Here is a 23,572-nt window from a genome sequence, read left to right on the forward strand (position 1 = left end):
CCGCCAGCAGCTATTCCGAAGATCATCGTGTAGAAGCAAGACTTCTCAGAAATGTTAAAATGGGAATCAGCCCTCCCACAACACTTTACTAATGCGAACATCAGTCCAACAGCAACGTGAACGCTAGCGTTTACTCAAGCTTTTAGGACACAGATGAGGAAACGGGTTCCTCTTTCATTCATCAAAGTAGTAACAGAACTACCGTCTCCCGTATCCTCTGCAAGTGCTTGCCGACTAACCCCAGGGAGGGCTCGGGAAGACGTGCCATCTACGCATCAGCGAAAGAAAAAGTAAACACTAGAGGATGTTTGCCCACTGCTTTCCTTACGAGTAAACACCAGTCACTAAAAGAGAAAACACCCTGTATCTCATTTTGCCTTTAGAAGCAATCTTTTAATTTACAGACATGTGCGTCACTTCTACTCCACGCCAGGCTCTCCGCCAGGCACTAAAACAGCATAGACGGTAATTCAGCTCCTAATTTCCAGTTGCCCACAGTCTATTCAGAGAGAGAAACGAATCTATTAAGAACTGAAACAAGCAGTTTCAATCAGTGCAACATCAGTGGTATGGAGGCTGCATATGATGCAGTGTCGTCCGGGAATTATGCCGCGTTTGGTATGATGGTGGTGGGCAACCAATTAAGAACCTATGTCTCTCCACCCATCCATCCATCCATCCACGACTATTATGAGCAAAATAGAAACATCTGACCTCAGAAAGAGCCACCCTGACATTTGCTGTGTGCCTAAGGACTGTGACCAACTACCTTTTTTTTAAATGAAGAAAACCAGCTTTTCATGAAATACACCTATCCGATGCAGTCTGTTTAAATATGGAAGGCAGTCTCGTCAGCTCTCAACCTGCCACGGTCGAGTTTTGTACATCTCTAGTACAACAGTTTGAGTACAATCAAGTTTTACCCATCCGTGGAAAGGGAGTACCATTTTGTTCACTAACCTCTAAAATGCCCCAAAGAGAAAGTCATAGTAAAGCCACACTGACTCTCCAAGAACAGAGCGCGTGAGCGTTTGGGACCGGAATCAAACTAAACATTTCATTCCCGACCCTGCAACGTAAAATGCTAATAACTGTATTCTTGGGGGGATAGAGCGATGAAAGGAGAAAACACTCAATGTTACAGTCTAAGAACACACACAAACACACTCACATATACACACGCTCACACACACACACGGTACCTGTTACACCAGTCCTGCTGGGAAGAAATGAGAATCTTAAACCCCATCACTCTACCACGGTTCTTCTTAAGTGAGAAATTTCCCTGTGATAATGCTTGTCTTGTTCGGCATTTATTTTTAAAGGGATGAGCTGTGACTTTTCACACAAGCTGTTTTCAAATTCCACCGCTAAAAATTATTCCTAAAAGAACTTTCTTAAGCTCAGTCGTCAGCTGTTTAACATCTGCTGTGCGCCAGACAGAGTCAGGGAGGCAAAACACAGTGCCCGGAAATAAAAGGCAGAGAACAAACGGACGGAATGCAGTGCAATGGACAGCATGTGACCCCAGGCGTTACGGACCTCATACAACAGCGGCAGAGATGTGGCTACTAAATACGTGAGACGTTAAAAAGCAGTAATGCATGAAGCAACAAGAGGAGCAAGAACAGGTAACCTGGAACGTGGCACCCCTGGTGACGGGCTCTGTCCCAAGAGGTCACGTGGTCCCCCCGCTGTTTCCGCTGCGTGACATCACACGGGGGTGCAACGGGGCCTTTCCAGTCTGTGAATACCACATTTTAGTCACTTCAACGCAGTTACTAATGAGTAGCCATTTATTCCTAAGTAAAAACAAAAGTCTAAAGACGAGCAGCCTAGGCGGGTGAGTTTCAAAGGAGGCGCCCAGAGCCAGGCTGCGGAGGTCGCGGCAGAGCACGGAGAAGCCTGGAGCCACGGTCACACACGCCGGTGCCCCCAGCCCCGCCTCGCACACCGCATCTCCCTGTCCTGTCTGCCCAAGGGGGATGAGGAAAGGGGAGGTGACAGTATGTGTAAAGGGGGCCACGGGCCAGCGCTGCACCAAACACTTGAAAGGAGTGTCTCATGTAATTCTCACTAGAACCTTTCCAAGCAGGAAACGGGAGGACAACACAGAAATAGTAACAGACTGACGCCAGCATCACAGAGTCGTTGTAAGGATGAAGTGACAACAATATACCGTGATCAGGAGCATTTTGTTTGGCACACGGTATGTGCTTAATAACTGGCACACATCACTATTACTTGGCTAAGTGAAGAAAAGCAGCAGGGATTTTGAGGAAAAGAACAGGGTTTGCAAAAAGCCTTCAAGATCTCAAGTGGATCAGTACAGCTGAGAAGGGTTCCAAGGAGGAGAGCAGGAGAGGCTGGGGAGGTAACTCTGACCTTGACTGCGGCTGCAGGTGGGCGCCCAGCCTACCGCACCCATACCTGTTGCCCCCAGTCTACGGGGGTTAGCACCAATGAAGGTGATGAGGAGATACTACTTCATCGAGATCTCCTACAGGCAACACGCAGGGAAGATGGAAAATGGAACACCTGTGGGACAGAGTGAGCAATCGGAGGCAGTTTCAACAACTCTATGTAATAAGAGAAGATGGGGGTTAGCTTGGAACTGGAAAGACAGAAAGAAAAGGGCAAACATGAAAGCGTCAAAGACCAAAAATGTTTAATGAGTGGATGCCCAGGACTCAGGTGATTCCCCTAGGTTTCCCAAAGATGGCTCCTTGGGAAGCTCAGTGGCACTAGGAGGGGATGCTGCCTTAGGAGGGAGATCGGGGAGCCATTCCTGACACAGTGGATTGGAGTCAGGAGTGGGACATTGATTATGAGGGTCTAGCAAGAGGCACAGAGGTTGGGATAGTCGATGGGGAAACACAGCTGGAACCAGGCATGGCTGTGATGCTCCGGGGCGTGGGCTGACCCAGCGGCCGAGCCTGAGCCCTGGTGGATGTGCACATGTAGGTCAAAGGAAGTGGATGGACAGAGAGGGCTGGGAGGAGACTCTGACACGGGAGGGCAGCAGAAGACCGAGCAGCAAGTCACAAGGTCCTGAGGTCAGGGCAAAAGGAATGAATGGAACGTGTCTCTGGTTCATAGATCAGGATCGAGAGCCCACAGAGAGCACATAACAGAGGCAGAGCCAAGGGCGGGAGGAGAGGACAGTAAGGAGAAGGATGGCCACAGGCAGAGGGCGCATCCAGACGTGCTGTGAGATGGTGAGGCAGGGAGGGCGTGGAGGGAAGGTGCTGGGGGTGCGGGCATCAGGCCTCGCAGGGCGAGAAGAGCAAAATTAACACTGACTCTCACGTCAGTCAGTCAGCGTTAACATCCCCTTGAAAAGGAAAAATACTCAACACCACCATATAGTCCCCGCCAAGCCTGCACCAAAGGAACAGCCAGTGCTTCTGCTTTTATCCTCAAACTATGAACAGATCATTTTTTTCCTGAAAAGAACTCGCAGGTGCTTCTGAAAGGGACTAAGTTAGAGAAAAGCCACTGCAAAATACTGTCTGGTAAACAGTCTGCCGCCGACTGACGCTGGGTGATGAGCTGCGCTTAAGCTGCAGGGCTCCAGGCTGGGTTTCAGGACTGGCAGGCGGGTATTCAGAATCAACGCTGCACTTCAGCAGGCGGACGTCACCCATTACGCTTTCATGCTAATAACTGTTTGTTGAAAGAGAGGTGAAAGAAGATAAAGTTTAAATTAAGTCTCACTTTGACATTAAAAAAAATGTTTTTTTTTCAAAATTCTCAAATTGGTCGCCAAGCACGCTGACCTCCTACAGGAAGAATCTATTTTTAAAAACATGAAAATCTCAGTGTTCATCATGCACATGAAACGACCTCTCAGGTTTAACAAGAGAGCCGTCATGTACCAAAACAAGTATCAACTGCACGCAGGCAGAACCCCCCTGTGACTGCTGGAGAGGAAGTGACCTCTTCACATACTCACGAAGCGTCATTACCTGATGAATGTGCGCTGGGTAAGGAGAGAGAGAGAGAGGGGAAGAGGAGCAGTTAACGACAAGCTCGGGTAGAGCGCATTCCGCCCGGGCAGAGCCATAAACAGGTCGCTTCATTCATGCAGCGACTCTCCCGGGAGCACCCCCGGGGGTCAGGCACGGCTCCGGAGCCTGGGGACAGGCCAGTCAGTCAACAAACACACTTCCTGTCCTCACGGAGCTCATCGCCTCGTAGCTCTTCTTGTCGGCTTTCTAACTGAAGAGGGACACAGCAGAGAGGGACAGTGCGATCACGCCATCAGAGACGGGACACGGTGCAGCCGCGACTGCCGTCACACACCCGGTGCTGCTCTGAGCGGTTAGAGGACGCCGTTCCGGTGGCCCTGAACCACACACGTGCTGGGCCCAGTGTGAGGTCTCTGCCCGCGATAAACGTGGCAACAGCCAGCCCCACTGCGCAGCCCTACCCTCACCGACTCACTGTCAGATTCATTTCGCTTTATTAATTTTTTAAAAAATTTTATTGAAGAATAGTTGATTTACAATGCTGTGTTAGTTCCAGGTATACAGTAATGTGATTCAGTTACACATATGGAAAAGTATGTATATATATGTACTTTTTCACATCTACTTTCTCAAAAAGCACACACATGTACTTTTAAAAAGGACGTATATATACTTTTTCAAATATATATATTTATTTCAACTACATATAGTTTTTCAGGTTCTTTTCCATAATAGGTTGTTACAAGATACTGAATACAGTGCCCTGTGCTCTACAGTAGGTCCTACACTTTTCTAATTTTTAAAATAACTCTTTAACAGGCTATTAAGCTTCGACTTTTAACAAATTAAAGCTGTCTTTTATTTTAGCCAGTTAACTCATTATTTCCCAAAACTAAATAGTATAAATGTCATACAATCTATTCGATACTGAACGTATTTAACGGACAAAGCAGTTTGCGGGCTTTGCTTCTATTCATCCACGCAGTTATTTTGCCCTTGTTTTATGTGACATTCCAAGAGCCGCCAGATCTTAAGCACAGCTGGCACTCTGCTAAAGGGCATCCGTGAATCCCCAGATTCCAGCGCAGGAGTGAGTTTTGTTGGCCTGAAGCTAAACGCGGGCCAAGATACTTCAGACTGGCTTTTGTTTTGTGATTCTACTGCACGAGGTCTACAGTTTGCAAAATTCCCAAGCCGATTATTTCATGAGTGTAATATCCACAGCCCGGCCAATTTCACCTCCATAAGAAATCAGCCCGGGGACTTACTCTGATTCTTCTGCTGTGGTTCCAGCATCCTTACGGACCTGGTAGCTGTTGCTTTCATGCAGGCGCTTTAGCATATAGAAGTTTGCCATATAAAATATGTATTTTTTTCATTCATACAGTTTTAACTGAAAGGGAGCTCTGATGCGCTAAGCTGAGCTATATAGCATGAACTGCTATCACAGGTACAGTGCATTCTTTTTCTCTATGTTCCTGAAAGTTTGGTAAACAAAGCTATCGATCAGTTCACAAAGGGCTGTGCATACAGTGGTCCAGGCTGCGTACTACACATCCTGGGAGACATCACAACCATGATGGCTGACGTGGGTGGCGCCCTAGGAGCGCACACGGTTTGCTTGGACAAGTGCACGTGGTGCCCTGAGCGCCCGGATGTCTCAGCATGTGCCCCAGTGGCTGCAGAGAGTAATTCCCAAGGAGCTCGAATCCCCCTAAACATATGTCAGTATCAGGTGAGAAGTCATCGCATTCAGTGGTTCAAATACCTCCCACGAAAGGGTAAACGTATATTCATACAATCAAACCAACAAAAGGAATCAGGGAGTGGTACGTTAATTTTTCAGACAGAAAGCACACAGTTATCATGTAAGAGAGTGGAAACCCAAAGCCAATCTGCCTGGGCTCAAATCCTAACTCACTGCTTCTTAGTGGCGTAACCCTAGACAAGCTATTTCACCTCCCTGTGCCTCGGTTTCTTCATCTATAAAATGGGACAAGAGCCGAACCCAACCAGAGCTGTTGTCAGGATTAAACGAGGTGACGCCTGTAAAGCAGCCAGAACAGGGCTTGGCAATAGTAACCACTATGTAAGTACTCAGGTTGGCCGTTAGCATTATGGGGTGAGACTATGAAAGCAGAAAGAGATTAAATAACTTGCCATGGATGTAAGAACTAGTCGGTGATTTACTGCAGAAGGAAAATGAAAGCACTTGATTTATAAGAAAGTTTTCCTGAGACCACATGTTTCACATTGCAGCTTAGGTCTGAAAGGCAAGCTCCCATGCACCTTGGGGCTTGATTATGACATGGGGTGTCCATCACAGGCCACCTGGGCTGGCGTTGACCTGCTGCCTGCCCTCGTGGGGAGGGGCACGCCCAGTGGACTAACAAGTCCAGCGCGCATAATCAGCCGTCGATGAGACTTCAAATCCTAGAAGACAGTAATTGTCAGAAAGCGCTCGCGCCTTCCCTGGGTGAGGTGCCTGCTGCTTTCATTCCCGTTCTTTAAATAGCAGCCAATCCCCACTGTGTTATGCTCGCACCTTGGAAAATCATCTCATTCACTTCAGTGCAAACAGTGTCCCTTCCTGGTTCCCTGAGGGAGCCAGGTCTACTTCCACAATGTGAAGTGGGACATCCAGAATCAGAGAAGGTCCCAGCATGTTAACGGCGGATGCTTTGTATCTATGTCAATCCTTACACAAGAATCCAGGGAGATTTGGTAACCAGTTTTGATGCAGATTATGGCTTTCAGATCATGGAAAATAACATACACAGGAAAGAAGTTCCTCCTTGGCCCCTCCATTGAGGGCACGAGAAAAGTGCAGTCCTGCCCACGGAACTCTGCACGCAGACAGCTCACACGCATCCAGCTGTGCCACGGTCGTCCAGAGCACCTACCCCCCTAGACTGTTCTCCAGGAGCTGTGCTGACGTCACTCAACTAGCTCCCCTCTCTTAAGAAATGTGATGGGGAGATCCCACTGGGCAAAATTTAAACTTGCATAGCAAAAAACCCAGGTAAACCAGAAATCTGAATAAGCTGGGAACAAGTATGTTGTATAAAACAGTCTGTGTAAGAGGCAGCCCCAAACCAAGTGGGTCACACAGTGTCACCTCTGAGTGACATCATCACTTCGCCCACAATTCTCATTCCCATTGCATTTAGTTAGAAGATCAGGAAAAAGCAGCCAAACCCTGTTTCCCAACAGCTTAATCAAAACGCACAGGTTCTATTTTTAAATCAACTGACATCTGTGATTTGAAAACGTCTCCATCACAAACGTAACTAGTGGAATATCCTGGATCAAGCACAGAGTGTGGTTCTATGAAAAGAAGGAATAACACTATTTTCAGTCCAACGGCATTGCTTGTTCTAACTTCCTGCCTGATTGGAAGAGTCAATCAAAAATCATGTCTTACAGAAGCAGAGGAATCGGAATCCATCTCTCCTCATGGTAAACATGAGGAAAGTAAGGGTCGGAGAGTGTACATGGCATATCTGAGCCCAAGTCCTACCAAGGTCTGAAGCTCGACCCTGGCTTCTTTCATACAGGAAAGACCCAGGAACCAGGAAGGATCTTCAGCTCCTAGCGCCGCGTCCTGACTCACAGCCGAGGCTGGCTGTCCATCAACCACGTGGTGGGCAGGTGACTATAGGACTGCCGAGTCTCAGAGCTGAAACTGGGGGTGGTGATGTAGGCAGCAGCTCAGGGGACATCCTCGCTTACCAGATGTCCACACCAGGAAGCGCTGAAGCCCTGGAGTTCTTCCGCCGCCAATCCGTGCAGCACAAAACCTAGATGCCGCACGTTTGTGACAGCTGGTGACCACGTTGGTGAGTGAATTTCACCATCAGGGTGAGGCCCTTGCCTTCCCTACCGGCCACAAGTCTCCCCAGCTCACGGCACACCTGCAGTGACTTCCTCTGATGGCGGCATCTCCCAAACAGGCAGGAGCTACAGAATACTGACGAGTCAGTATGTGGCGGGGAGACACCATATCACAGAAGAACAATTGCTAACATGTTGGTTGAAATATCACCACCAATTAAGTGATGAGGAACACCAAAACACATCATCATGATAGGATGTTTTAAGTTTTGGTACAAGAGCAGACCAAGAGAAGAGTTGGAAACACCACCATGTTTTAGATGAAAAGGGTGGTCCTATCTGGTGCTAAAATGAACATTTCCACTTAATGTTTATTCATGTGGTTAAGTTACTGTGCTGTGCCCTACTAATTAAGATTTTCCCAATTCTAAACCCCTTTTTAAAAAAAAAAGCAGTGTGTACATTTGTCCCTAAAATTTATTTTACCAATAAACTGTATGCTAACAAGGTTGCTGAAATAAGGATGGTAGAGAAAGGAAAAATCATAAAGGGACACTTAAAGCCTCATTAAAATTGAGCTTAAAAAATGCTGGTCCTAGTCTAGGGGGAGCCCTAGAGCATCCGCTCCTGGTCCTGTAAGTGTGGGCACAGCAATTTCTCTTTGTGAGCAGTCTTTGGGATATTGGGAAAATGAAATGTCAGAGAAAAGCAAACTGCTTTTGATGGCTAGACAGTCAATAAATTGTCACAGGACACAGATGAATTAGTTTTGGGGACAATAATCTATGTCCCAATCAAAAGTAAACAAATGTAAATGTTTTGCAGGAAAAAAAAAAAATAAGGGAATGACCCAAGGAGCAGCAGGTCAAAGAAGAGGCACCTTCAGAGGAGACTGACCTCTCTTGGAGCCACTCAGACCAAGGTTAGAGGCAGAGCAGGACATTCCCAGTGCACCTCCCACTGCTCCTCACAGTCCTCTAAACAGAAATAACTTAATTACTCTTTTAAAAATTGTGCAAACAAAAGTTCCAGGAAGTAAAATGCAAAACCATGTGAACTCAGTGAGACCCCACACTGATAAGACCTTCCCCAGGGATGGCAAGACGTTCTAAAGGGAACAAGGAGCTGGTGACGAGGGCTTTTGTGCTCATGGGGACACTGCCCAGGGTTCCTCAGGGCACCCTCAGTTCCCTGCCAACCAGCAAAGAATCAAGCAGGTGTTGAAGACATCGCATTCACTCCAGGGGAGGTGGGTTCACTCTGAGTCAAGTGCAGACTGACCAAAGCCTCTGCATTTTTAACACGTCCCACACATGGGAGTCTCTCATGGGGACCTGCCCTCCCAACTTTCCCAGGGCTCATCTCTCCTCCCTAAAGAGTGGCCAGCGAGGAGGGGGCCTGAGATCCTTGGCTGTTAACACGGCCAGCTTCACCCTGTCAACAAAGTGAATGTGGGTCCATTTGCCCGATGAGCAGCAAGGCTAATCTGCTGACACCAGGTTGTGGCGAAGGAAAGCACAGCATTTATGGCAGGGCGCCAAGCAAGGAGAATGGGCAGTTCATGCTTAAAAGACCCGAACTTCCCGATGGCTTTTGGGAAGGGTTTTAAAGACAGAGCGAAGGAGAGGGTTGCAGGGTGTGTGATCAGCTCATGCACAATTTTCAGATTGGCTGGTGGTGAGGTAACAGGGTGATGTTTGAGGAATCTCAATCATCAACCTTTTGGTTCCAATCAGTCTGGGGTCTGCCTGTTGGTGGTCAGCATGCAGTTAACTTTGTCCATCTGTTGGAGGTTTCAGTATCTGCAAAATAACTCAAGGCTCTGGCTCAGGGTATTATCTATACACCCTGAAGAGGAACTAAAGGTCCTTGACTTTGTTTTACAACTAAATTGTTATTATTTTGTCTTGCTTGGCTGCTTTCCTTTGTTTCTGCATTTTTTAAAAAACTTTTCTGACAAAACTTGTTCTCTGGAACTGGGGGAAGGCCTAGGAGGTTAAAGCTTTTTCACAAACTAGAGTCAAGGGACAAGGGGGACAGGGGCAGGGAGGCCTATCCCCAGGAAGGCCCCCCAGGATCCTTCTCGGTTTCACCTGGAACCTAATCCCAGGCACCTCGGGCAACACCCTGCAGGGCTACCCCAGAAGGACACGGGGACATGCCAGTTCATAAACCCTAATGCAGGGCTGCTATACTTTGCTCAGCTTCCTCGGGGATTTCTGGTGGCCCCACCAGATGCTAAATTTACAGAAACAGGGGGTCAGGTAACAACTCTGGCAGATTATCTCTGAGCTTCTCAAGAGTACCAGCCCTGCCTTCTCACATGGTACTGTGGATGCCCGTGTGTTAGGTGAACTATTAAAGGAGCAAGTGCAACCACATGGCCACTGAGGACACTCATGGAAGCCAGCTCTGCTCCCAGAGGCCCCAGTTTAAACAAAGCTGTCCCTTCCTGGGGTGCATACTGAAGGCTGATCACCTTTAATATGACTTAATGCACTAGTTATTTTTTATAAATATTTTGGTTACATGAAGAATACCTACATTAACAACAATAGAAAAAGATATCTTTGCTGCATTTATATTAAATGAAGGCAACTGTAAAGTGGTCTCAGTTTTCTCCTCTGTACAATAAGGAGTTAAAGTGAAACCTGCAACATCTCCATCTCAAACACTCCTTGATTTCATACAGAAAATACGACCCAGTTCTGAGTAAACAGAACAGACACTGATAATGTCCTAGGGCTGATGTGAGGAGTGACAGCGGCCTGGCCACCGGATCCAGAGTGAGCAATGCCTGAGCTTTAAAATGTAAGTGGAAAAAGTCTACAACACATTTTTATGTCATCAGCTGTCACTCACGGTGAGAATGACCTGCTTTTTCAGTAGGTACAATCAACCTCCTAAAAGTACCTTTTGAAGATTAAGAAACAAATATTGGGGGGTTTACTAGGCCAGAACAATCTGGAATTCACTGAGTCCCCTACAGCCTGCATCTCAAGCCCAGACAGTCCCTGCATGTGTCAGGTTTTGGTGACGCCTACCTGCTCAGGTAACAGAGACCAAAGACAGCAGAGCATCCTCTGAGACGACATGCAAACGGCAGCTGGACAGAGAAAAGGAGGAGCAAGATGACGAGGCCTGGTGGCCCCAAGCCGCAGCAAGGAAGACAGAAAAAAAGCGTCTGCTTCCCAATTCTAACTAACGTCGGAAACAAGGCAGAAGACGCAGCCAGGAACGGTACTCTTGGAAAAGAGATGCTACTAAAAAATGTGAAAGGTAGCGCTCCTCCTTAAAACAGAACTTCATCTTTATGACCAGAGTGTGCAGCATAAATTGGAAACATTTTAAATCAATGAAATAATCAAACTTCCCCTTAGAGGAAGAAAAGCCAAATCGCACACTTGTGTACAAAAACCTGAAAAAGTGCTAAGTATTGTGTTGTTTTTTTTAAATCATCACATGTAACAATTAGAATCATTTACTGTTGATAACAGGTTTTGTAGAAGACTAATCAGAGGCCAGGATTAGAGACTAAGTTGGAAAAAAAAATTAACAAACTTGTACTTAAATGCCATGAATACATGAAAAGTCTATCAATAACTTAATGGTCTCAAAAAACCCTCAAAAGCCAAAACCTTCCCCTAGATGTTTTTCTCCTTTAACTAAACGATAAAACGGAGTAAAAATACATACATAAAAGTATGACTGGATATTAATCAGGGAAATTCAGTCTAAGGAAAAAAAATCTAAGTTTATACTACAGAGATTCAAAAAGACAGGACTTAGAGAAGAAAAATTCAAATTCTCAGGCTTTGAAGGGTTTAAAGAACTGCATATATCACTACATATTGAAATACTCCTGCTTACATGGTTTGCTCTTTGATGGTGCTCAGGTCAGATCAATACCAAAAGCAAATAAGGAGGCAAACTCAGTGAAGTTTAAATCAAAGGTCACCTCTGGGTGTGCATCTGTGGGGGGTGGGGCAGGGGGGAACCCACTCATTTATCCCATTCTGAGCAGCAACTCAACTACTCTGTGGGTTTTAGAAACTTTCACTTGGCACTGCAACAGATTTGAGAAGTATCTGTTTACTTGTTTAATCTCAGGACAAACCATAACCTATGTGCAACCGTGTAACAAAGTCAAATTTTTAAAGTCGTGCAAATTTCCAAAAACAAACGAACAAACAGACAAACAAAACACCTAATGAAAGAGGCTAACGTGTCGGGTCGGGAAGAACACGCGGCAAGATCAGGAGACACACTGCTCGAGTTCCACTGTGAGAAATGAGCGCTGCAGATAAGAGAGTAAGTCTTGATTTCAAAGAGAACATAAAACTTCTGGCTGAGCCTCAGTGTCTCCCGCTGAACACAACCATTATTCTGTTCTCTGCTACAAAGTTGGGATGCTAATAGAGCAGAATGTTTTCTTCCCAAATCAGCTGAGAAAAGATACAGCAAAGAACACTGGCAAAACCATCTGGGAGGTGGATCTGAGTCAACAGCGGAGAGGCAGCACCGTGGATCCAGCAGAGGGGCTGACTGCTGCCTCCTGGGGCCGGTGACGTAGGGAGGGGTCTGTGGGAGCACAAGTCTGCAGCAGGAAGGGAGGGGTGGCGTCACGGCTCAAGCCTCATTACTGCTGGTAGTGGGAATTCTCATCAGGACCTTGGAGGAAGTCCAGGTCATACATAGCACAGGGCCGCTAAGAGAGCCAGGACAGACAGGGCCACAAGTAAGATCCATCTTGTAAGCAGGTGGGTTGAAGAAGGAAGAGGGTTAGATAGAGAAGGGGGAGAATGAGGAGGGAGGGCAGAAAGAAAGCAGAGACAGGCTCCAGCCCAGCAGCATCCTAAACGCAGGACAGAACAAGACCGAGTTTCACCGCATTCAAAACCACACAAAATATCTCCCCCACGGAAACGTCTTTATTTACTGTATTACAGTAACACTAAGGGCAAGTTTGAAAAGTCATCATATTCTCAGCGTCCTAACAAAGGGGCTCTCAGTGCTCCGATTCCCAAGCTGCATTTTCCGTTCAGCTGCCAGCTTCACTGAGCAGCAAGATGCCAAGCACGGAGCGAAGATAACCAGGCAGGGCTCAAAAACGTTCACTTCCAGGGGTGACTCACCGTCACCTGAATTATGTCCTCTCCTCTTTTCAAGTAATGCCATTTGTTTCAAGTGTAAGGAAAGCAGATGTGTCAAAGGGAAAGAAATTCTCTAATACACCAATGGCTCGAATGCATTTTAGATTCGAAGTACAGGGACAAGAATGTCAACATTCCTCCTACAAGCCTCCTTTAATTTAGATATGGTAGAATCAAGCATTGTCAGATTCCCGTTTGCTTCCCTTTTTATAGTTTTAGAGCAACCATAGAGCATGGGTGATAATGTGTTCATATATATTTCACATTTAAGAACGATGGAAGATGGGGGAGGGGAGAGCTCAGTGGTAGAGCACATGCTTAGCTTGCCTGAGGTCCTGGGTTCAATCCCCAGTGTCGTCTCTAAAAAATTAAATAGATCTAATTACCCTCCCACAGCAAAATAAAATAATTAAATAATACAATAATAAGTAAATGAAATACTTTAAAAAAAAAAGAATGATGGAAAAACGACACTATCCAATGAGAGAAACCAAAATAACCCAATGTTTGGATCACGATCAAAGCCTGGTCCACGCTAATGGATTCTAAAGCTACTCAAGATCTATTCTTAAGTAAATTTTAAAAATTTCATAAAACACCTTCATTAACAACATTAGTATATGCAGAGAGAGGAAAAGAATTAAGGTGTGTGCACCCAGATTTCACTGGCATTATTTCTGGGGAGTGGCTTTGGTGTAGATGGTCACATTCTATGTTTTGGATCAGGATCATTTAACTTTTTTTTGCAAGGTATGTATTATGTTGGTGGCTGGGAAAAATAAACCAGGTCTCACACCAAGCGAGCACATTTACAAATTCACCCGTTAGGAGACAGTACACGCCTGCTCCGTCATCCCCACGCGTGACTGCGCATCTAACCGAGGAGGCTGGACAGCCACCGAACCTGCAGAAAAAGCCACCGCAAGCAAACGCCAGGCAACTTCACAGAGAGCCGGGGAAGCGCGGGCATTTCAGGGCCGAGGGGGAAGGCCTGGGGGCAGCGATGGGACAGGCAGGAGCCGGCAGAGCTGGGTGGGCCGCCCGTTTCAGAGGCTATTTCCGCCAGACCCCAAAGGACGGACTCCACACACCTTTGCTGGGTGGATACGTGGAAAGAGGGAGAGGAGGGAAGAGGGGAGGAGAAGGCAGAGAGAGAAGGAGGGACTGGGGGGTGCAGGAGAGGAGGGACAAGGAGGGAGGGTGAACAGGAGGGAGATGGTGGAAAAGGAGGCAGGGGGACACCCACATTCTGCTCAACAAATGAGGGGTTGTCATTACTTTATGATCACAGATGAACACATGAATTTAATAATTCACTTTCTAACGTGTAATTACCTTTACTTCCCTCTCAGGCCGTGGAGAGCCTTGCTGACTTCCAATTCTAGACTTAACAGGACAGGAACTGGGATGTCCAGTTGGAGATTTCTAAAATAAAAGTACAGATTAAACATTATCCTGGAGAATAAAAGTGAATAATGTTTAAAGTATCATTTAAAAGAAACCAATTATCACTGTGTTCCAGAGACAGTGGATTTCCTAATATACCTGGGAAAAAACTGGGTCCGAAGCTTCTTCCTAATACAGTTGCGATAGTAAAACTTTAAATTAATTCTAGAAGAAGATAAAAATCAACTATAGTGTTGGCTTTGTTTGTGCGTTTAATGGAAGATACCCAAACGAGCCTGTGGGTTGCCATTCTCTTGGAGACCCCAGCATGGCTTTGTCCAGGCTCCACACCCCTAGCACGACCCACAGTCTTTCTAATCCACAAAAACCTGGCAGAAACTAATGTAGCCTTTTCACAAGAAACCCTATCTCATGGGAGGCAAACGGATATAGTGTTTATATTTCAGAAACTTTGTTAATGTTTGCAACGGACTAAAACATTGCAAGTCAGCATTTTCTCTTCCTCATCCTCCACACAAAGCTCCCACACAAGCTCACAAACACGAGCCTCCTTTCTCCTGGAGCAAGGACAGCCCTTGGAGGCGACATTACCCCAATTTTGGGGTCTACAATATTTCATTTTTAGGAAGGAAATAATTAACATGGACCAGGCATGTTCTTATGGCCAGAAACAATGTGACAGAAGGAAAGAAACTGGGGCTTTTGGAGGAAAGTTGTGTCCCCAAGTCTGGGTGTCACATAAATGTTCTTACTCTTCTAGGAGAGACTCAGATGACTCATGCAAGTGATCATTATCTGGACATCTGGCAGCTCACAAGAAAAATACCATGGTGGAAAACGTCACCATCTCCTCCCTTAGGGTCTGCTTTCGACCTGTGTGGTCAGTCCAGATAACCACATCTTCGTTTACTTGAAAGGGGAGTGAGCAAAAAGGGAGGGAAGATGCTCTGACCATAACAGGTACCTTTCTGATTGAGATTCACTCTATGTTTTGCATGGCAATAGGAGTCAGCAATAGTAAAATTTTCAAGGAGGCACTTGGGACTTCAACAGAGGATGGCCAAGAACTACTTCATTAAGGCTGATTTCCAGCTCCCCCACCACCATTATCTCCTTTCTGGAGTGACTGGTAATGAACAACATGCCAGAATTTTATGAGCTAGGGTGCAAATCTTGACCTAGATTTTGAATAGCTTCAAAAAAAAAAAAAAAAGAAAAAGAAAAAGAAAGCCTGAAAATGTCTATTTAAATAACAGCTAAGACTGATAATTCCAACTCTCGCATTTAAAGCTTTCAAAATAATCTACCCTCCCTTGACTCATTACCCAACAATGTTCAACAAGAACATAAAATAAAAACTAGTACTAAATTAAAATGGAGATGGAAACTTCAATTTCCATGGCTCTTTTTGATTGCTTACTGCCAGCAATTTAAGACTTTATTTTATTTGCCTGCTGAAATATATGGGATTCCAGGAATGCAAATGAATACAATCATAGACTTTGAACAGGACATTAGAGAAATTTTCATCCAAAATACCTCTGGTCCAACATAAATTGATTGTGACCCATAATAACAAAATAAAAGTTTTATATTTTACTATTTTGAAAACAGTATGTTTTGTTTTGTCCTCAAGTTGTATCAAAAATTCCTTTTCATCTTTAACACTATTTCTGCCTTTTCCTTCTCATACTTTGGAAGAGAGAAAGTAAGAAAGAGCTGAATTTCAACTCTAATGATTCAGAGGTAGAAAAGTCACACATATACAAGGAACTTCAGGACTGGATGTATTTTCAAAGTTGCCATGTAGACTCAAGGCCATCCCAATAAAAATCATTCACAGCACATATTCTTTCAATTGACTCACTTCATAGCTGAGGAAATGAAAGCCTAGTGTGGCCAAGTGACCTCTTCAAAGTCACACAGCTCAGCTGGTCCTAGACCTCAATTCTGCTAGTAGGTGCCAACCCAGTGCTCTCTTATGTCATAACTGATCTTTAATTTTCATGAATAACCCTTCAGCGCTCATAATTTCATCCATCTTTCTACACATCCATTATTCTACACGGAATGAACACCACTTGGTGAGTCAACTCAACTGTGTATTAATAGGAAACACTGCTCAAAAAAGCCATCAAGAACATCTCTGCCTTTTGCTCCACTGAGCCAGCTAGATTCAACCTTTTTAAGGCCCTTGAGAAATGGGAAATGAAACTTGGGATGCTCTGAGGCTGTCTAACCTACATAAACCTACTCTAAAAATAGAATTTCCCTTTCTTGTTTGTAGTCAAATCATAATCATAGCTTTGCTACCTCTTCAAGTCGATTTGATAGAAAGCTATCCAGCAAGACATAGGGATTCGACAGCTTACATAAGCAGTTTTTAAAGTAAGGATTTCAAGGTAAATTATTCCTAGAGCCATGAGTTCAGACAGGACTCTTATTCTCTACAAGTCTGGAGTCATTCAGGAGCACCGAACCTACCCAGATCAGAGACTTACCATCCACAGTCATGGGTTGACTTCCCAGTTATTGACATTGCACGGCCGCAGCTGCCAGAGAACCAGAAAGCATGAGAGGATGCCCTCACCTACTGCAGGCTGGGACCACGAAGGGACCTTCACGGTGGCACACGAGTCAAGGTTTGCACATGATGGATGTAGATGTGTGAGCGTGTGTGCTTAGAGCCTTAGTTCGTACCTCCACATATGGTTTCCTGAGTTGACAGATTCAGTAAAGAGTCCACGTGGGGAAGCAGGGCAAGATAAATCAAAACAGGCCAACAGATGACAGAAGATCCCCTCTACACACGCTCAGTAATTCCACCCCTAGGTAGGTTTAAAGACACAAATTCCACACAAAGACTTGTACAAGAATGGTCACGATAGTCTTATTTATAACGGCCCCAAACTAGAAAGAACTCAAATGTCCATCAACTGGTCAATGGATGAAAAAATTGTGGTGTCTCACACAAGGGACTGCTACTTGGTAGTAAAAATACTACTTAATCACTGATGACACAACAACATAGATGAATCTCGAAAGTATTACACCATGGGATGGAAGTCAAACACAAATGGCTAAATATGTAAGAGATTATAGAGAAAACAAACTACAGCAATAGAAAGCAGATTAAGTGTTACCAGGGGTCAGTGGTGGGGGTAGAGGCTGACTGCGGAGAGGCAGGACAGACCACGTTGGGGGATGGAAAGGTCCAGTGTCATGACTGTAGTGGTGGGGACATGACCGTGTGTATCTGTGAAAACGCACTTAATTATACACTGAAATCAGCTAATTTAATTGTATATACAGTATCTGTCTCAACAAAACTGATTAAAAACGAACAAAACAAAATTCCGTGCCACCATTATTTAACCTGAAAATCATGAACCTCGGCAATAAGATCTGAAACTCCTTCAGCAGATGGTGTCAACATCTTCCAGTACTTAAGCAGGATGATAGCAACCTGACGGCTAAGTACCTGGACACCATCAAAAAAAGAAAAAACAAAACCTGCCGTCAATCATACTGCTTATAGGGAAACTAAATTATTCCACTGTCCTACAGCTTCCTACAGCCTGCTGGTTGTGGTCTTTTAACAGGTCTTCAGACAGTGGTCCAACAACGTTTAGTCTAAGATAAACCTCAGCGTAAACGGGTAGCCTTCCTAACACGACTGAGGACCCACAGAGAGTAACACATAAAAGGGAAAAGAATTACCAAGAAATATGCAGGAAAAAAACTAACAAGTATGGGAACTTAAACGTGGGCCAGGCTACAAATCAACTCTAAAGCCATCCTTTAAAACCCTTTGACACATTAACTGGGAAATACTTCTTAAACACGCACAAGGCTCTCTCCTAGTCCACTGCACGTGCTTAATATTAACTATGATGTAAACAGAGACACAAGACAGGCTTACCAAAGTTATCACTAATTCGAGGTTAAAAATGGCTAAAATTTTACATAATAGAATCATGATTCCAAATGTGTGAAGATGGAATAATTTCCCAGTTCTAAAATCAAATATAGGGAAATAAATGAATAGCGTTCATTCCATAACTATATCCTAAAGTGCCACCATGTGCTTGTTGGTCACAACACTAGACGGAAAAAGGGACAAGGACTAAGTAAGAAAGAGCCTTTGACCTTACAAAGTTCATCATCCCCCAACGTGGGAGAAATGCATCCACCGCGGAAGTTATCAACTAATTAATGAGGAAGAGACCTAGGAGCTTGAGTTTCTCACTCGACTCTCAACTATCACAAAAATACTAGAGAAATTACAGGCTGAACTAACAGAAGCATTGAACTCAGTACAAATGCACGCAAGCACTACGCTGCTCCAAATCGGTCCACGGGTGCGGGGCACTGGGTGATGTTCTATTCTGCTCTGGACGGACTCATCACAGTCCTCCTTCTAAAGCCCAGCTTAGCGCCTGAATCCTCCCTGGAGTCCCCAGCCTCTCTCCCCCTCCCCACTGCTACGTCTCTCAGAAGACGCATGAGCCTGGAATTACCCGGTACCTGCAAGGCAATCCAGGCCGCTAAGAGCGTTGAGTACCATCGGATCTTGACAAACTGAGGCACAGACAGTTAGGAAGAGGACCTAGAAAGATTTAAAATCAACTGAGGAAGTGCCTGGGAGTGGGCGTGGAGGGCTGACCGTCTTATGGGGAAGAGACATCACTCTGACTGGTGACCGTTACAGGGGCAAATACGGCTCGTGATGAAAGCATGCCAGCAACGAACAACCTCAGATCTGAACAGATGGCCTCCTGAGGTAGGGAGACCTGGCAGCAGCGAGTTTACTGAGCTGAAAATGCAGCCACACTCCCTTCCCAATGTTTCATCCTAACACACCACCTGGACCAGAACCATCACCTTGCAACCTGTCTCCCGATGCCCAGACTGCCAGTCTTCCGCGTGGCAGCAAAATCTATATTTTTATATCAGATTATGACCATGCCCTCCTATTCCCCCACTCCTATACCTACTGTCAGTGGCTCTCCATCCCCTTTAGGGTCAAAGCCAGACCTGACTCAGGCTGGCAGCCCGGGTATCCTATCAATTCAAGGAGGGGCATCTCCTGCCCCCACCTCCTTCTGCACGGTCCCCAGCGATTCTGAACCCCTGCATGATGCTCTTGGGGGCCACCCTTCCTCCTGGCCTCACACTGCAGGTGCCACTCACGGCCTGAGGGACCCCACGTGTCCTGATGTGTGTCTGCGGGCTTCAGCCCACTGGGTGTTAGCACAGCTCGGACAATCCCTCCTTTGAGACTCGATCCCTTGACCTCCCCAAGCTTTTACCACTCCCTCCTCCTCATGCCCTGGCGCCTCACCGGTCTCCAGGAACACATTCAGCCCAGTAAGGAAGGTTAGTTACAGCTGTACCTCCCCAATAAACCACGCCCTCCACTTGGTTATCTTAATCCCAAGACTTAAACCCTAGGATGTCAGGATGTGACGCTCCGTAGATATTTTTAAACAAGTCAGAGATTCCAAGAGGGCCCAGGTCTGTGCGTCCTGTCGGATCTTAGACCCAGCAGCATGCATCACAGTGGGTTACGTAGAGAGTAAGCTCAGGGCACATGCCATCTTCCTGAGGCTGCAGAAGACAGAGTTGACAGCTCTCCAAGGATTCCAGGCAGCCTTATGTCGGGACACAGCACTGGAACCAAAATGATTACCTACTGGACACTCTTGGGCGTTTGTCTATCAGCTGGGTTCAATCCTGCCTTCACGAACTATGTGATCTCGAGTAAGCAAACCTCTCAAAGCCCAGATTTTCTGGTCTGAGAATGGAGAGAACTGTAGCCCTTACCTCAAAGGTCACTGTGAAGATTAACTGCCAACATCTCACAAAGGAGGTGACAAAGGATTCAGGACACAGCGCTTACTCACTAAATGGGGGCTGGTCGCTCAGCCATCTCTTTCCACCAGATCTTCACCAGCAAATAATATGTACCTGGGTGTTTCGGTGAAAATGTGTCAAAATGACAGGCACAGGGGAGTCACCTGATTATGAGTCACTGATATCTACACATTCTAGGAAATTATCTTTTATTTCCAAAAAGGCAGATTTATACAACTGGACATCTCCTTGAGGTTCAAACTAAAAAGACCTCGCTGACATGCCCCTCGCATGCTGTGGATTCATCTTAAAAGAGGCCGTTTATGTGCTCCAAGAATTAACTTATTTGGACTGAGTTGAAACAGATCCCACTATTTCTCTAGGCTTCACAAAAAAAGAAAAGCACACTGGAAAGTCTCACTAAGTTCACTCAGATGTAACCCATCACTTTTGCTCATTGATTCTCTAGACATAATAACACTTAGCAAACCCACGTAGATCCAAGATAGAAATTTCTCAAAATGTCATAACGGAAAAACCTGTAAGATGCTGACTACAATGTCAGTGTTGCATTTTTTTTTTTTAGGGATAAAGACACCTGGTTCCAAATAATACATTTTAAAAAAGAGTGTTGCACATCTCAAATGTTCATTTTTAACACTTCAAAATGGCACTGACACACAGCTTATTCTACAAATACACGTTTTTACACCTAGCACATTATTAACTGATCCAGTGACGAACGTTGTCATTTTCCAGGGTTTTAATGATCATGAGGCAGTAGCTGGAAATAATATCTCATTGAGATAGATTAATAAAATAACAAAGCAAACAGAGTGTATGGTGGTTCCCAGGCTAATTCCCAGCCGCAGGGGGGGTGGCACTGTTACTTGGATGCAGGAACATGAATATAAATAAGGCGGTTTTGACATATTCTGTGGGACTAACGTGCTTCTCTGGGGAAAAAGAATAAAGAAGCCTCCTTCCTTAAAAATGTTTCAGACTTGTGCAGCACTAGAGATTTCCTAAATCCAAAATATATTAAGAGGTGTTTTCTTTTTGGTCAGCACGGTTCTTCCAAAGTCATTGTACTTCTCACATCATTTACAAAAATAAACTCAAATTGGATTAAAGACCTAAATGTAAGACCGGAAACCATAAAACTCCTAGAAGAAAACACAGGAAGAAAACTCTTCGCCATAAATTGTAGCAATATTTTTTGGCTCTATCTCCTCGGGCAAGGAAAACAAAAAGCAAAAGTAAACAAATGGGACCTAATTAAATTTAAAAGCTTTTGCACAGCAAAGGAAACAACTGACAAAACAAAAAGACAACTTACTGAATGGGAGATAATATTTGCAAACGCTGTGTCTGATCGGGGTTAATATCCAAAACACATAAGCATCTCATACAAGTCAATATCAAAACAACAAACAACCCAATTAAAAAATAGGCAGAGGATCTGAATAGACATTTTTCCAAAGAAGTCACACAGATGGCCAACAGGTCCATGAAAACGCACTCAGCATCACTCATGATTACATGACGGAAATGCAAATCAAAACCACAATGAGGTATCACCTCACACCTGCCAGAATGGCTAGCGTCAAAAGGCCACTAACAACAAATGCTGGAGAGGCTGTGGAGAAACGGGAACCCTGTGCACTGCTGGCGGGAATGTAAATTGGTTCAGCCACTACGGAAAACAACAAGAAGGTTCCTCAAAAAGACTAGCAAAACAAGATCACTGTATTTCTTTATCCAGCGGAAACCGCTGTAGAAAACATGTATTTTGTAGTTATTCAAATTTTTATGTGCAAAATTCCTTACTAACCTATATTGTGAAAAATATTTCTTCCAAGAAAAAAAACATAGGAAGTTTTCAATTTTTCTACTGTGGTAAAATACACTTAACATAAAATTTACCATCTTAACTGTTTTGAAGTGTACAGGTCAGTGGTATTACACACACCAGAAGGCTGGACAATCATGTCCACCGTCATTTCCAGAACACTGTTTATCTTGTACAACTGAAACTCTAGACCCATTAAATATGAACTCCCACTCCTCCTCTGCCAGCCCCTGGTAACCACCATTCTTCCTGCCTCCATGAGTCTAAGTAGCTCATATTAGTGGAATCATACAGTATGTCTTTTTGTGAGTGGCTTACTTCACTTAGCATGATGCCCTCAAGGTTCATCCATGTTGCAGCATGTGTCAGAACTTCTTTCCTTTTTAAGGCTAAATATTATTGCATTGTGTGTATCGACCATGTTTTGGTTAGTCATTCGTACTCTGATGTACACTTAAGTTGCCTCCACATGTTTGCAATTGTGAATAATGCTGCTATGAACGTAGGGGTACAAATCTCTCTTCAAGATCCTGCTTTCAGTTCTTCTGGGCGGACCCAGCAGTGGGACTGCTGGGTCACAGGATAACTCTACTTCTATAAATTATAATTTTTAAATGACTATCTATTAAATAAGTCACCATGGCCCTTGAAAAATAAAAATAGAAATTATGTAATAGTACTGAAATAACTCTAAACATCATGCCAAGAAATTATGTCAACAAATCTCTGTTTTCTGCTATGATTACAAACTGACAACTTTCCAGCCTCCCAGTCATCTCTAAATGCCAAATAGGAGAGAGTGTAGATGAGATTCAAGTCTCCTCTTTTTTTCTTTCCCCCCCTTAAAAAACTGGTCTTCACAATAAGAGTCAGTGTTGGACTACAGGCGCTCTCCGTCTCCCTCAAGCTGTTTGAAAGACACCCACGCCTTGTGCTCATCAAGCACGTGGGCCCGGCTTTCCCACGTTAGTTTTCTGGTCCTCAGGAGATTGGATTTCTGTCTCAAAGCCCTGAGGTTTGGGGCTCTCCTGTCGAGGCAAGAAGTGTAACTGGAGTTCCCTTCAAGTGCTTTCCCGAGCAGGTGGCAATGATTTCAGGCCAAAGAACCTCTACTTTTAGCTTTCACTAAAAAAAAAAAAAAGCTATTCATCTTATTAATAAGCAAGTGGAGAACAGCGCCGACGTCAACACTGGAATCTTCTGCTGACCCACAGAAACTAAGCGCAATGTTAATCAAATGTAATACAATCTATTGGGCAGTTTTTTGTTAACACTTAAACCCAGGCTTTCTGGAGGCATCATATTTTATATTATTTCACTTTTTTAATCATGGTAAAATACATACAAAATTTACCATCATAACCATTTGCAAGTGCCCAGTTCAGTGGCATTAAGTGCACCGACACTGCTGTGCCGCCATCACCACCAGCCATCTCCAGAACTCCTCATCTCACAGAACTGAAATTCTGCACCCATTAAGCATTCCCTTCCTCTTCCCC

The 23,572-nt window shown here is 44.8% G+C and overlaps 1 protein-coding gene across 3 annotated transcripts in view; it reads right to left on the bottom strand.

The window, feature by feature from the left end:
• The window catches only part of FAM110B (family with sequence similarity 110 member B), a 116,618-nt gene that overhangs the window by 74,609 nt on the left and 18,437 nt on the right, over nucleotides 1-23,572 (bottom strand). For 2 of the 3 annotated variants that reach the window (XM_072951935.1, XM_072951936.1), the window contains one exon: nucleotides 14,294-14,383. The exons of the other annotated variant lie outside the window; for it this stretch is intronic. The gene's annotated coding sequence lies outside the window, so the exon portion shown is untranslated. The remainder of the gene's footprint in view (nucleotides 1-14,293; nucleotides 14,384-23,572) is intronic. 3 annotated transcript variants of the gene reach the window in all.

Source organism: Vicugna pacos, chromosome 29 (genome assembly GCF_048564905.1).
Source record: "Vicugna pacos chromosome 29, VicPac4, whole genome shotgun sequence".
Classification (NCBI taxonomy): domain Eukaryota; kingdom Metazoa; phylum Chordata; class Mammalia; order Artiodactyla; family Camelidae; genus Vicugna; species Vicugna pacos.